A 15,744-nucleotide genomic window follows, 5' to 3' on the forward strand; every position below is an offset into this window, starting at 1 on the left:
AGTTTTCCCCTAGACTGTAACGAAAGCCTCTTACCTGACTGCCTTCCCGCCTCCTGCTTACTGCTAAGTTGCAGGCCTCCGCCCCCAGCTCGGTCCTACCCTCCCTGCCGCTCGGGTGACCCCGATCCTTGCTTCGCGACCACAGTGTCGAGAACGCGGACCCTGCCGCGGACCTGGATGCTCCGCGCTGCTCTGCGCTTCCGGCTGGTACGCGCAGTGGTTGGCGCTTGGCTCTGCGCCCCCTCGGCCCGGCGGGTGCCTGGTGCCAAAGAGACCTGGGGTCGACAGGGCTGCAGGGCTTTCTCTGACACTCGGTTTTTCACTGCTCTCAGCGGATTGGACGGCGGAGGAGCCGGCTCCCGTCGCCTATGCGCATGCGACGCCCCCCCACCCGGTGCCCACCAGGCCCCCGGGTACTCCCCCCAATACTACCACCGATAGTCACTCCTCTCCACCCTCTTTTCTCTTCCTCCGGATCTTCCTTCTCCTCCCCCCTGTCTCCAGTTCAGTGTGAGTTAGGTCTTGGGCGGATCCACTGGCAAACCCCGCTACTGGATTTATTATTCTTCATTAGCCACAATCAAAGAAGGAAGGGGCAACTGACGACAGGCAGGGCCAGAGATCGCAGAGCGCATGTGCTGCAAAAAGTCCTCCCCACCCGAATACACACACACACACACACACACACACACACACACGCACGCACGCACGCCCTCAGGGGCTGGCACGAGCCCCACTTATCTTCATTTCCACAGCCGCTCGGTGCAGAGAGAGCCTATTTTTAGCCAACACTTTGCTCGCACTTTTGTCCCAGAGCGGACCACTTTTATTAGAAGTGGACACACACTCTTAGTTCCAGTTGTAAAAGAAGCAGGCACTCTCCTACAACAAGACACGCGCGCACCCACACCCCTCCTTCCTTCCACTTCTCTCGGTGTTGGGGAGTGCTGTCACACAACCCCCCACCAGAGTGCGGAGGGAGCGGGGGACCGGCGAGGGTGAGAAGACCCTGAGACCCACACGCTAGAGCCCGCGGGTGGCCCGAACCGGACGGGGGTGGCTGGGAGCAGGTGCAGGCACGCGGTGCCTGGGGAAGGCGAGCAGGTGCGAGAGCAGGCGGTAGGCCTGAGAGGCTCTGGCGCGCGCTGGGACAAAACAGAGTGGCAAGGAGCGTGGCGAAGGGGGGCCCTCGAGTGGTTGGCGCCTGGAAGCCCTGTGGCAGTGGCACGTAGGGGGTCTCTCGTTCACCCATGACTTCTGCGGGGCAATACCAGGTTCAAGTCGGGAGCTCAGTCCTCGGGAGTCGCCAAAACTAGGAAAGCTGAAGCAAACGGCGCGCGGCGGGCTCTGTCCATGGTGCTTAACCCCTTTGCAACTCCGAGGCTTGCCTTCCTCCTCCGTTACATGGAGGAAAAGAATAAATAGTAGCCGAAGGGAATTCCTACTAGCAGTGTTCCCGAGAAGCAGCCCAGGGAAGGCTGGACACGGGACTGCAGAGAGGTGTTGACATGAATGAATGTGGCTTGCGCCGGTCGGTTCAAGTAAATGCTTAGGTGTTTAATTTCTACCTCAACAACAACCAGGGCAATTTCAAGGAAATTAAAAAAAAAAAAAAGTGACATTGTACAGCTCTCACTGTCTCAAGCTTCGAGAAATGAAATAAATCAAAGTTAAAGGCTTGAGTATCATTTAATTATAGTGCGAATAGTGCTTTGAAAGAAGTAGAACAACATCTCTAAACAAATTATGACTGGGCCAGGAAGGAATTATTAGATTGAAATTTCATTTAGGCTCGGGAGACACTGCGCTTCACTGTGTAATCTGCTATGCCTCATCTGATTTGTATGCTTAATTCAGCTTGACGAATTTATTAGTTTTCATAATAGTGAAAAAATTGAGCAGTACTATGGACTAATGCATTGTGTATACTATAAATTGTATGTCATCTTGGAAAGACTGAAGTCTATAGAAATCTTTTATTAATGTCGGTATAGGAGGGAGGATTTTTGTGCAAACATTGGAGAGGTTCAAGCCAAACTCCAGTGTTACTGGGTCTCACTGGTCTATTAACATATCATCATATTAATTAGACTACTTCATCAATGATATAATTTCAAACTTCAAATTATGTTCTAATTAACAAGGGTTGTCCAATTTGCTTAATCTTCAAAAGGCTTTGGATGATCTAATTAGTATAAACTGTTGAGCAACTCTAAAACCTAAAAGAAATCCATTAAAATATTTTTGGTGTATACTCTAGCAGTACTGTTTAAGAACCAAAGGACTAAAAGTAAGAGTGGAGGAGGAGAATAACTGGAAGGCAAAGGCATGCAGGTACCTAGTTCTTCCGGATTATAATACTAAGGGAATCACAGGAGAAACTTTTGGGTATTGCACCTCATAAACAATGTGTTTATGTATTTAAATAAAGGCATAAGAATATCAAGGAGAAAAAAAACCACAAGGGGAAAAATTCTTCTCTTTCATTAGGTGCCTAATTAGATGTAAAGTGAAAAGCAACCCCGAGGAGTTTCCCAAGCATTATTGTGGCATCAGTCAGCTGAACTTGGATTGCAAAATCAAATATTTGGGGGTGTTTTGAACCTCTCCCTGTCCCCTCCCCCTTCATTGAGCTTAATTACTTGCCATAGTTGTTTTAATGTATGTTGTCACCTGGGAGTATTGAGAAATGCATATCGTTAATATGAATTAATCTTGATTTTAATAGCAACTGACAACTGATCTCCAAAATGCTAAACACTTGTCACCATTTCATATGGTAAATAAGATAGTACAATAAATTCATGAAATAAAGAGGGCACTGTTGAAATGACTGGACAAACTTTGTTTGATATGAAGTTTAGTGATTAAAACTATCTTAAGCAGGACAACTCCCAAGAGAGTATTTTCCTCATGTCTAAAATCTATATATCACTGAATTAATTTAATACAGCTTTTAAAAATCTTTCTGATATCTCTCAATAGCATCTTTAATTCCAGATCAAAAAAGGGGGGAGCCCTTTATTTTAATTATCAAAGTGAAACAAATTACTATGTAGTTGTAAAGCAATTCAAGAGTTTATTTACCTGCATTCACAGCCTCTTAGAAAACACACTTTTTTTCCCCCCAAAACCAGGTGAGAGATTTCTCCTTTTCTCACTCAATAAGAAAATGAACAGCAGTGATCATGTTGTATTAGAGGGAAAATGCAATTCTTCCTTCGTCACCACGACTTGCAGTCTTGAAATCTCTCCTACCAGAAGTGTCCAGAGTACCAAGCTCTTTGCGGTGTTATCAATAAAACCCATTTGGTTTTGCCCACAGGCAGTGTTGCAAAGTGCACCGGCAAGTGTGGAGGTTGCTTTCCGAGGAAGTGAGACTCCAGTCCCCCAAGTAGCGGAAACCATCTAAACAGCAGGAAAGTCGAGAATAAACCCAAGGGACGGCAGCAAATGGCCCAACCTTGGGAATCTGCTTCATATGACCTCCACATCCACTTCTATGTCCAAGCATTTAGCTGCCCTGGTGCCTATGCACACCTTCAGACCTACCTAATAAACTGAAAGCAGAGAAGGGATTTTCTTTCTTTCTTTCTTTCTTTCTTTTTTTTGAAAGTGAAATAGAAAATGAATCAACTACATGTGTGCCACATGTGTGTGCCTACCAGAGGGGCGCCTTTCTTTTCGCCTCTTTGTTTGACAATAGCTTCTGTCCCATCGCTGCCAGATGCGATAGACGTGACCAACTTCGCTCCCGCGGGCAAAGAATCGCTTGAGGTTCCACTCAAGCTCCCTGGCAGCGGGGTCCCTGCGGTAGGCACCCCCTCCCACCCCGAAATCAGCCCGCAGCCATCCCGAGAGGAGAAATCACTGTCTCCTCTCCTGTATCTGGGACCTAATTTACTATTAAAATTTTAAGCAATGCATTCATATTTTACTGGACCTAATGTGTTTTATTAAATTTTAATCCATTAAGGGCAGTGTGATTTCTCTGTATTTCAAACAGAATTGAGTTGGATTACAAGGGAGATTTTTTTTTTTTTAAGAGAGATCTGACTCCTTTCATGCTCCATCCCGACCTCGGGTTGTTAGGGATTCAGGGAGGGAAGGGAGAGAGGATGGATTCTTCCGCGTCCCATCTTCTCAAGGTCAATCTGCTCTGGATCTGAGTAGACTCCGACCCCCTGAGCTCTCTCTGCACTCTGTAGCTTAGGGCACAAACTCCTCCATGGCTTCCGCTGTTCCGAGGAAGAAAAGAGGAGGAAATTAGCCCTGAAATTGAGCCCTCTGGGAGAGCCCAGAGAGCCCAGCTACAGCGCGGAAGGGGTGGGGAGGAGGGCTCGCCTGGAATTCTTACGCCCTGGGGCTATTTCGAGGAGTAGGGATGTGTTTTGCTCAAACACCTTTCCTCTTCCCAATAAGGCCACCAATAAACACTGTTCTTGTGTTTGTCTCTAACTTTCTCTCTCCGCTGGCTCCCCTCTGAGTCCCAAGCCCCCTTCGCTTAGAGGTCGCAAGGAGTACTTCTTTCCCCTAAAGCTCCCAGGCAGGGCCCGTGCGCGAGGGCGCACTCTGGCCTCGGTGTCTTCCTGGCTAACTCTCACTCTCCACGCCTCCGGCTGCAAACACTCAGCAAGTGTCTCCGGAAACCTCTACATCCGGCAGTTCCCAGGCTCTCCAGGATCGAAATTCGGGCTCGCCAACTCCTGCTTTTCCAACAACGCCTGGCAGGGCGAATGGAGGGGGGGCATTGGCGCTCGGTAGCGCGTACTTTGCGGGTAGGGAGAGACTGGCTCCAGGGCCAGGGCCCTGTAGTGGCCGGACAACCCAAGTGGGACTCTAGATAATTCTGGACTGAGGACAGCGGCCGAGCAGGGGACCAGAGGATGAGAAAAGGCAAGGTAGAAAAGGAAGGCAAACGCTTCCCCTTTCCCCGGTGGAGGGAAAGGCGCGGAGCTGCATTTCAAATAAAGCAGGCTAACTGAGAAGAGGGAACGCGGGACTCGCCAGCCCCAGGCCCGCTGGATGCTAGCAAAGCTCCTAGACGCCTTCACGATTCCGGCGGGCAGGTTGACTGAGGTCGAAGTGGGGTGAGCACTGGCGTCGACCAAGCTTCGGAGCAAACACAACAGGCGCCAAGAAATTAACAGCCTCCGAGGGAAAGAGTGAGTCCTCCGTTTCCAACTCCTTACTCCCCAGAGCTCCAGGGAGCGAATCACACTCAGGCACGGACACACACACAGACACTCTTACACCCACGCATGCAAACACACAAGTGCTGACACTCACGCACACTCACTCAGATCCACACCTGTTTCTCCCCTCCCCACTCTCTGTGCAGAGGAGAGGCGGGCAGATCTCCGCGTTCTGTGCCCAAGCAAGCGCCCTTATGTTTACTTTCCCCAATGAAACTGTTATTTTTCGTCGTAGTGAATTTCCCTGGTCGGTGTGTTTACCTCTTCCCAAAGTTAAGTCCAGTCACGAAATCAAACTTAAGGCATTGGAACAATCAATGAAGACTTTTTGCAGTCCATGGCGCCTTGCGCTTCCTGGAACTAAAATAAATGCAAGAAATCGAAACTTAATTACTTGAAAGAAATCCAGAAATCCCTCTGCATAATTTATCCAGTCATTTTTCGTAGCGTTCGTGTTCGGTGCAGTGTGTGTTAACTTTATACTTCTGGCTAAGATCAGGTTTCCTTCGCCGATTCCTTGGGGGTGACTCCACCCGACCTCAGCCAGGAATTTTGCCTTGCGCTAGATCCCCTTCTTCTTTATCCCCAGAGCTGATCTAGTAACTTTTTTTTTTTTAATTCCGAGGTCATCAACTGTCATGGTACAAGAATCCCTGGGGCTGAGTGTTCTGTGTAGTTAAAAGATTGGAAAAAAAAAAAAATCTCACCCATTTTCTCTTCTTTTTGCTCACTGGAGCTATAGTCTAATTTGTGTGAGTTGCCTAACACTAGATCTGAAATCAGGACCCTTAGTAAATACAAGGCAGGAACATTTCTCTGAAGGAACAGTGCCCCATCAGAAAGTGCCAATCTGCTGGTGATGGAAAAATTGATTAAAAGGTAGACTTTTTTTCCATCTCTCCAGGGAAATTCCCCCTCTTCCTCCCTCCCTCTCTCTCTCTGTCTCTCATTATCTTCCTAAGGCACACTACTTGAATATTTGTTCCTACCACACTACTCTTCAAGGTATATAGCTAGACCACAAACCCAGTACATTAGTTTCTGCCTCTGATATCTGTTCCTTTCAGACTCACCCATTTTCTCCTTTGGTTTCTAGTTAATTGAGAATCTTCGTAGTCATAAAGTGCCAAAAGATCTTCATGGGAGGGGGTTATGAATGGAGTTGATGTTCCTGTGTTCAGTTTAAAGATGCTAGCTAATATCAAGTGAATTTTGTACATATTGTGATTCTGATGTTGAGTCCTATTGGGAATTTAGAAATTTCATGATTGCTAAAGCTATGGCTAGTGGATTTGCAGAACACAGCAGTCCCTGAATCTATTAGCATGAGGAGGGTGTTTCCAGAAAGACAAGCTTTCTCACAGACATCTTATAGAAATCTGAAGTAGTGTTATGAAAGAATGAAAAATACATTGGGGAACAGCTTGGAAACTGAAGTACATTTTGATTTAACTTACATTAACAGAAATGTAATGTAAAAGTGAAAGGATCTAACAAAACCATTAATAATTAAAAAATAATTACAGATAGTCTATCCTTACTATTCATAACCACTCAACACTTTAGACAAAGAAAACGGAATACTCTTAATGGGAATGAGATGTGAGCAGACTGCTAATGAGAAGTTAACCAAGGACTGTGAATTTGTCAAAGGAGACGAGTTTCCTTGTTCCCCTCACACACACACACACACACACACACACACACACACACACACACACACACACTTTAATGCTCTCAGAGTTGGCTTGGACCTTCCTTTTCCATCAGCATATACACTGAGTGTCGGTTTATGCAGCAGAAATCTCTTGAGCAATAACAATAGAGACCTTATCGAATTGTGAAGATCAGGGGCACCAGATGGTTTGTCTATTAACCATCCTCACTGACAAATATTTATAGGTGCCTAAGAGATCCATGCTTCTGTAATAGATTTTGGTTGGACAATTCCATCCCACAAGGATTTCACAAACCAATGACCCTCTACAGACAGCATTTGTTTCTGTTCCTTGCTTGTGACCACTTTTTTCAAAAGATGTCATTCTTTAAGGATTCATTGTCATCCTTTTTCTTTGTACCTTATACATTCATTGTACTCCTCACCAGAGGAGTTGCGTTCCAGTATTTTTTTAAATGTGTGTATTAATTTTTCTGTTACCTAAATTATATTTATTTTCTTTCCAGTATGAATTTTCCAATGTTCCAAGGCTTTAGAGCAGTTTTCCACGTATAATCAAGCAGTACACTTTTAATCATGCGATAGACCTCTAAAAAGATGTTGGGAGGGAAGATACAGTGACTCCGTTCTGATTTACACTGCATATTCTTCTTTATTTTGTTTGAGAGTCACATGGGACTGCCCTAGAGTGCTTCGTTGATGTTTGGAGACACTGGGAGGAAATCAAAGGAGCCTTGCAGAAAGCAAACTTCACTGCCTCTTTGCAGAGATAAAGGAAATTCATACAAAAGGAGAGATTTGCAGACATACAACTGGAATTCAGTGAAGTCATGGCTGAGGCATCTGCTGAGAAGCTCCCAGGAAGTGGAGACCTACAGCCCATGTCAAATCTTTCCAATCTAAAGAATTTGAAGCTTCCTTCCTTCCCCATCCCCAGAAGAATTAGAAACAAAACAGCATGCCTTTTGTAGGAAACCAAAAAAACTTAAGGAGAGATGCTAATGGACTGCCCGAAAAGATTATAAATACTTCTTAGCTGTATAAATATGACCTGAGTGCATAAAACATGATAGAGTCCGTGTAGGCGTTCACTCTCAGTTTCTGTTTAATGCAGTTGAAGGACATTGTAACAGTAATGATAGCAAACACATTTAAACCCTTTTTCCTTTCTTGAAATTTTACATATTGTCCATGACTTGCCTGTAAATCCTGTATATATAGAAATGAGTGAATCGATCTGAGAATTTTAATATTTGTACCTAAATATGTGTCATTGTCTCCGTCTACCGTTCTCTCCTTTAGTATCTTCCCTGGTGGCTCAGAGGTTAAAGCGTCTGCCTCCAATGCAGGAGACCCGGGTTCGATCTCTGGGTCGGGAAGATCCCCTGGAGAAGGAAATGGCACCCCACTCCAGTGTTCTTGCCTGGAGAATCCCATGGATGGAGAAGCCTGGTGGGCTGCAGTCCATGGGGTCCCAAAGAGTTGGACACAACTGAGCGACTTCACTTACTTACTTACCGTTCTCTCCTTTAGATCCCTGTGTAGATCATCCAGATCAGAGTTCAGCTAACATGTGCTCTGGAAGATGTTATAATTTGGCGCTTTGACTAGGTTTTCCTGATATGCACTTAAGACATGAAATTGCTCTATTATTGTGATAGTCAAGCTTTATTTGAAAGCCTTAAGATCGCTCCTCTTCAAAATACAAACTATGTGCTCTGTTGTTCAGTCGCTAAGTCGTGCGACCCCATGGACTGGAGCCCTCTAGGCTTCCCTGTCCTTCACTATCTCTTGGAGTTGGCTCAGATTTATGTCCATTAAGTCAGTGATGCTGTCTAACCATCTCATCCTCTGCCTCCGCCTTCTCCTTTTGCATTCAATCTTTCCCAGCCTCAGGCTCTCTTCCAATGAGTTAGCTCTTTGCACCAGGTAGCCAAATTATTATGATACTTCGTGATGCCGTGTTCTTATTGCACCCCTTTGCTTGTAAGGCCACAGAAGGTGTTGTCAGTATTGTGCTTATCTGACATATTCCTATATTCATAGACCATTGGTTTCTCCTGGACTGCACTGCCTAGTCTGGACCACATGATCAGTCATTTCTATAGTAACCATGCTAGCCACGGTGATCTCTTTACTCCCTTGCCTTCCTTTGTCAAATTTAACCTGTCCTGTTTTCTCCCCTTTTGCCAGTAGGCTGCTGATTGGACTGGCAATAAGAGAAGAGGCTACTGTCTCTTTAAATTGTAATTTAGGGACTTGCCAGGTGGCTCTCAGCTGTGTCTGACTCTTCACGACCCCATGGAGGTCGTGGAGTGGGGTGCGTGTATGTGTGAGGAGCACTGGAGTGGGGTGCCATTGCCTTCACTTTTCACTTTCATGCATTGGAGAAGGAAATGGCAACCCACTCCAGTGTTCTTGCCTGGAGAATCCCAGGGACGGGGGAGCCTGGTGGGCTGCCATCCATGGGGTCGCACAGAGTCGGACACGACTGATGTGACTTAGCAGCAGCAGGTGGCTCTAGTGGTAACGAATTTGCCTGCCAATGTAGGAGAGGAAGGAGATCTTCCATCCCAGGGTTGGGAAGATCCCCTGGTGAAGGGCACAGCAGCCCTCTCCAGTATTCTTGCCTGGAGAATCCCATGGACAGAGGAAACTGGCAAAGTACAGTCTGTGTCATCACAAAGAGTCAGATATGATTATAATTTATTGTATACATTATATATCAACTATATATAGATATGTATATCTGCAATATCTTGAAACTTAATTTCCTTCTGATGCTCCTTCCTCTGCTACACAACCTGCGATGCTGAAAACTACATTTCTCATGTTCTCCTACAGTTCAGGTACTGGCTGTGAGGCGGAGGTGTGGCTCAGTTATTGTCTATTGGTGTGAACCCAAGAGGAGTGGAACTTCCTTACAGCCAACAGGTGTTGCTAAGAACGGTATATTCCTGAAGTCTGCAGTTTCACCAGTGTCTTTCTTATTCTGCTAGAGCTCATGACTTTTCTGGCAAAGTAGTTCTGCACTAATTCTGGGAGTTGTTCCCAGAAGTTCAGTGTAGAATCTAATGCTTCATTATTTAAAAGCTGTGTAAGCACATGCCTGTCTGAAATCTGTGTTTGTTTAAAACAGATAAAGTAGTTTCTGTGAATTGCAGCTAGACTCCCTGATCTCAGGGCTTCCCAGGTGGTACTAGTGGTAAAGAACCCGCCTGCCAATGCAGGGGATGTAAGAGACGTGGATTTGATCAGGAAGATCCCCTGCAGGAGGGCCTGGCAGCCCACTCCAGTATTCTTGCCTGGAGAATCCCATGGACAGAGGAGCCTGGCAGGCTACAGTCCATAGGGTGGCAAAGAGTCGGCCGCGAGTGCAGTGAGTGAGCACTGCTCTGTCCACTCCATCCTTAACCTTGTCTTCTCTCCTGCTCAGTACCTTTTTTACTCACCTTTAACTGACTCCCCATCTCACTCCCTAGAGAATCTGCTGCAAACATTTTCCACTTCTGCCATCATGACTTGGAGCGTGTAACCTCACCTCACAGTTTGCTAAGAAAATAGTCCACCACCGCATAGTCCCTTAAGCTTTCTACTGCCGCTGAGGTATGTTTCCTGTGTTTTTACCCAGCTTCTCCTTGGATTCTCTCATAAGTTCACCTCCTCCCTCAAGCTGACCCTTTACTTAACTCACGATTTCCCATCCTCTCACTGCCTCCGAAACCTTGGTCTGTCAATGTATTCCTTTTCCTGCATCTTTAATTTTTCGTCTCCCATCTCTCTCTCCTTACCCTACTAATATAAGCAAGGTGCTTTGGCCGTAACACTTATTTTATTAGTTGGGGCATCTGGTATTTAGCTCCCTGACCAAGGATCAAACCCAGGCCCCCTGCATCGGGAGCTTGGAATCTCAGCCACTGGGCCACCAGGGAAACCCCTGGCCATATAATTTAAATAAAACAAAAACTCTTTACATTTCTTTCCTCACATATCGCTCTTCTTTTCACCATCAAATTTTGCAAACGTTAGTTCCCCTTACTGCTTTCATCTCCTCACTATCCAGTCACTTCTCGACTTGCTACTGATGATGCTGCCACATAGAACACCAATGACCTCTAAGTTTGCACACTTGGGTATTTTTCCCAAAAGCACAGGTTTCAGTGAGGAATTTTGTACTGGTTCTACCAGTTATTAATTCCAATTCCCATTTTACCCCTCTGAAAATTGTGGATAATAATAGCATGTTCTTCCCCCAGAGTACTTAGCGGATGGCATGTAAAGGGCTTAGCATATTTCCTTGCATGGGATAAGTACTTGATAAATACTAGCTAATGATACAATACCGATAACAGTCCTTGTGGAATGTGAGTGTTGGCAGTTCTCTCTTTCCCAGATAGATTGGCTTGGATCTCATCATATGATCCATAAAGGCAGGATTAGCAGCCTCAGCAGACTCAAACTTTAAACCAGATTTTGGCTTTTCTTGGTATTCTTTTCCACCGTCATCTGTCCATCAAACAAGGCCAGACCCCAGGGACCCATCTCCCCAAGGCTGTTATATCAAAAATGTGGGCTTGTGTATCATTTATTTGTTAACTCAAAGGCACATTCAGAGAAACCAGTGGTTAATTATTATTGGTTAAATGCTTAGAAAGACCCAAAATTTTGTCAATCCTACCATTTTACCATAATTTCTAACTTATTTCCTCAAAAAGTAAAGTTTTGAAAGAATACCCAGTATCTACAGCTGAGCATATGGGTCTTTTCCTCAAGTCAAAAGTATTCTGCACATATACCTTCTGAAACATGTTTCCTTTCTTCTTTAGGCTGTTCTCCTATTTGCTGAAAGATCTTGATTACCTAAGGATCTATCAACTCTATTTCTGCCTCTCTCTTGCTAATTCCATCATTTTCATAGTCCCTGGGTGTGTGCATGCTAAGTCGCTTCAGTCATGCCCTACTCTTCGCCATCCTGTGGATCGCCAGGCTCCTCTGTCCCTGGGATTCTCCAGGCAAGAATACTGAAGAGGGTTGCTGTGCTCTCCTCCAGGAGATCTTTCCAACCCAGGGATCGAACCCACATCTCTTGTGTCTCCTCCGTTGGCAGGCGGGTTCTTTACCACTAGCGCCACCTGAGAAGCCCTTCATAGTTCCTGCTGCTGCTGCTGCTAAGTTGCTTCAGTCGTGTCCGACTCTGTGCAACCCCATAGACAGTGGCCCACCAGGCTCCGCCGTCCCTGGGATTCTCCAGGCAAGAACACTGGAGTGGGTTGCCATTTCCTTCTCTAATGCATGACAGTGAAAAGTGAAAGTGAGGTAGCTCAGTCGTGTCCGACTCTTCGCGACCCCATGGACTGCTCCAGGACCAGGCTCCTCCGTGCGACCCCATGGACTGCTCCAGGACCAGGCTCCTCCGTCCATGGGACTTTCCAGGCAAGAGTACCTACTCTCACCCAAATGCCTCCACACACTTCATTACCCTGATCTCTTCTGAAAGGCAGTTTCACATTTCAACAGTTTACTCAATTTCTTTGCCTGGATATCTGCTTTACTTTCAAACCCAATCCCTACAGACCCATACCACTTCATTGATATTTCACTAATGAAATTTACTACTTTCTGTTTGTATAATCTTTTATTCTTGTTATATCTCCCAGATGAGACTGTGAGATCCCTGAAGTCAGAGTCTATATTCAGTTCCTCCTATGCCCTTAACAAGCTTATCGTCACTTCCTGTATAGAGTAATGCCGGGAGCCACCACGGGAGATCCGACCCATGACAAAGGTCATGCGGAGAACATCTGACGGGCAAAGGCGGATCAGAATTTGAGGGACCCCCCTGGACCCGCCCAAGCATCTACCCCAAAACCAGAATCTGTCTGTCTTACTATTTTATGTCTTTAACCAACTCTTCTGACAATAACGGGGGGCTATCCCCGACCATCTTTTTCTGGAAAAAAATCACCTTAGGGCTCTAGCTAATAAGTCTCATGGACATGAAAGGAATATTCCAAATCAAACCCCTCTGATGGCTTTCTAGCTTGCTTGACAGGTTTATCCAGACTCTTGCAGCTACACATAGGATTGTTCACAGCCTCCCAACTGTGAGAGGCACAGGAAGCCTAAAACACAGAGCCTTTCAAAGAGTTAAAAGTTATTAGAATAGTGCTGGTGTAGGATTTCATTGTTGAGCCAATGCTTGCTGCTAAGTTCCCGTATCTCTTATCCACTGTGCACCTGGGAGTGCATTAGTTAACATAGTTGGAATGTAAGAAAAATAAGTGTAGCCTTGAAATTAACCACATCAGACCTTTGAGCTAATTGGTTCTTTCTTGTAACTCACTGCACCATTGCTCCGTGAGAAATGTAACTCTGTTTGAAACTGTCTGAAGATGACATAGATTAGAAATATAAAGAAAATACACTTCAAGGGAAAATAAGTTTTCTGGTTGAGCAGCCTTTATCAAAAGAGGGCCATAAAATGTTCACAGGTCTCCAAGGCCAGAAGATAATGTACACAACACTGTTTATGAAAAAAGTATGCAGAAAAAATCCTGGTTTCGATAAGGGCAAAACTGCTGGAGTGTTTGGGCTGATTCTGCATGACCTTGTATCTTTCATTTCCCTCTATGTACAAGTCAAGGTATAAAAGTTCCTTTTGAAAATAAAGTTACGGGCCTTGCTCACTGAAGAAGCTTGGTCTCCGCGTGTTTTACTTTCTTTTCTTTCTTTCTTTCTCTCCTCTGTTTTCTTATCTGCAACATTCTTTCTTTATCTCTCTCTCTAAATCATTCTCTTCACCAGCGCCATTTCTCCTGAGGGTTCCCTTGGATCCTGAGGGGGCTGGACCCCGGCAGAGTAAGTGCTTGATATCTATTCAATGATGGGCTGAATAACTGATAGTTATGATAGCAAATGATGTGAATGTTGTACATAAAAATCTCACTAATACTTGTTCTTTTCTGAATCTTTTTAGAACTTGACCCCAAATTAACAGGTAAATGAGGGACTGAAAAAAAAGATTTTTTCATTGACTAAAAAAGGCAAAGAAACACTAGATTACACAAGGTACCCTTGCAGACTACCATGAAAAGAAATATATCAAAAATATAGAAACATGCCAAATAAGCCATTTATAGACTGGCAAAGCTAAATGTTAACTAAGATTTGAGAAATGCCAAATCTACTTAAGTAACCACACAAATATTAATTAAAACAGGGAGGTACCAATTTATAGGTATCATCATCATAAAATTGAAAAGTTGGATAATGTCTAAAGTCATTAACAGTGTGGGTTAGAAACCATAACACAATACTGATAGAAGTATAATCATTGGCCATTGTGGAATGCAAACATAATTTCTAGTAAACATGATTATGCAAATACATTCTGACCTACCAATCCCATTGCTCGGTTTTAATCCAAAGAAATTTTTCTACAGATCCAAAAGGTGATATTTGAAGATGTTCCTCTCAGTGTTGTTTATGATATCAGAGGAGTAGAGGCGGCAGTAAAAGTAATGACTCTATGGCAGTCTAGAAAAGCCTTAAAAAGTCGAGTGAAAATTGAACAATGTATGTAACATAATGCTATTTTTATACTTGAACACAAAAAATCTGTGTATTTTTCAAACAAATATATATATATATATATATACAAAGATATAGTCAGCTCATTAGCATAAGTGCCATTGGCTAGCAGGAATGTAACTGGGAAAAAAATTCATGAAGACACATCAAAAGCCTTAAAGGATCATTTTCACCTATGAATCCTACTCCTAGGAATTTCTCCTTAAAAAAAAAAAAAAAGGAAAATAACATTATGCCCATGAAGATGAAAAGCAGTTTTTCTTTAAGGCAAAAATTGGAGTGTCCAGTAACAGAAAAATAGTTTTAAAACTGTAGTGCAGCCATATTGTTAAATACATACTACAATCATGTTTTCAGAGACTACTTAATGACTTGGGAAAATATATTCCTTAAAAAAAAGCAAGCATGATATAAAACAGAGATCCTTCCTGTTTAAAAGAAGTATATAGATGCACAGAAAATAGGGAAAAAATGTTTCATTTAAAAGGTTACATTGTGAGAGATTTTAATTTCCCAAATTGTTTGTGATGAATTGTGTTTTTCTTCTTACCAGAATTACATGTGTATACAGATTTAGATCATGGCATCTGGTCCCATCACTTCATGGCAAATAGATGGGGAAACAATGGAAATACTGACTGACTTTATTTTGGGGGGCTCCAAAATCACTGCAGATGGTGACTGCAGCCATGAAATTAAAAGATGCTTGCTCCTTGGAAGAAAAGTTATGACCAACCTAGACAGCATATTAAAAAGCAGAGACATTACTTTGCCAACAAAAGTCCATCTAGTCAAAGCTTTGGTTTTTCCTATCGTCATGTATGGATGTGAGAGTTGGACTATAAAGAAAGCTGAGCACCAAAGAATTGATGCTTTTGAACTGTGGTGTTGGAGAAGACTCTTGAGAGTCCCTTGGACAGCGAGGAGATCCAACCAGTCTATCCCAAAGGAAATCAGTCCTGAATATTCTTTGGGAGGACTGATGCTTAAGCTGAAGCTCCAATACTTTGGCCAGATGCTTTGAAAAGACCCAGATGCTGGGAAAGATTGAGGGCAGGAGGAGAAGGGGACGACAGAGGATGAGATGGTTGGATGGCATCACTGACTCAATGGACATGAGTTTGAGGAAACTCCGGGAGTTAGTGATGGACAGGGAAGCCTGGCGTTCTGCAGTCCATGGGGTCTCAAAGAGTCAGACAGGACTGAACTGAACTGAACAGACTTAGATATGGTTATAGATATAGCTTTCGCAGGTTGACTACTTTTTCATGTAAGATTCAC

Source organism: Ovis aries, chromosome 17, assembly GCF_016772045.2.
Source record: "Ovis aries strain OAR_USU_Benz2616 breed Rambouillet chromosome 17, ARS-UI_Ramb_v3.0, whole genome shotgun sequence".
NCBI lineage: Eukaryota > Metazoa > Chordata > Mammalia > Artiodactyla > Bovidae > Ovis > Ovis aries.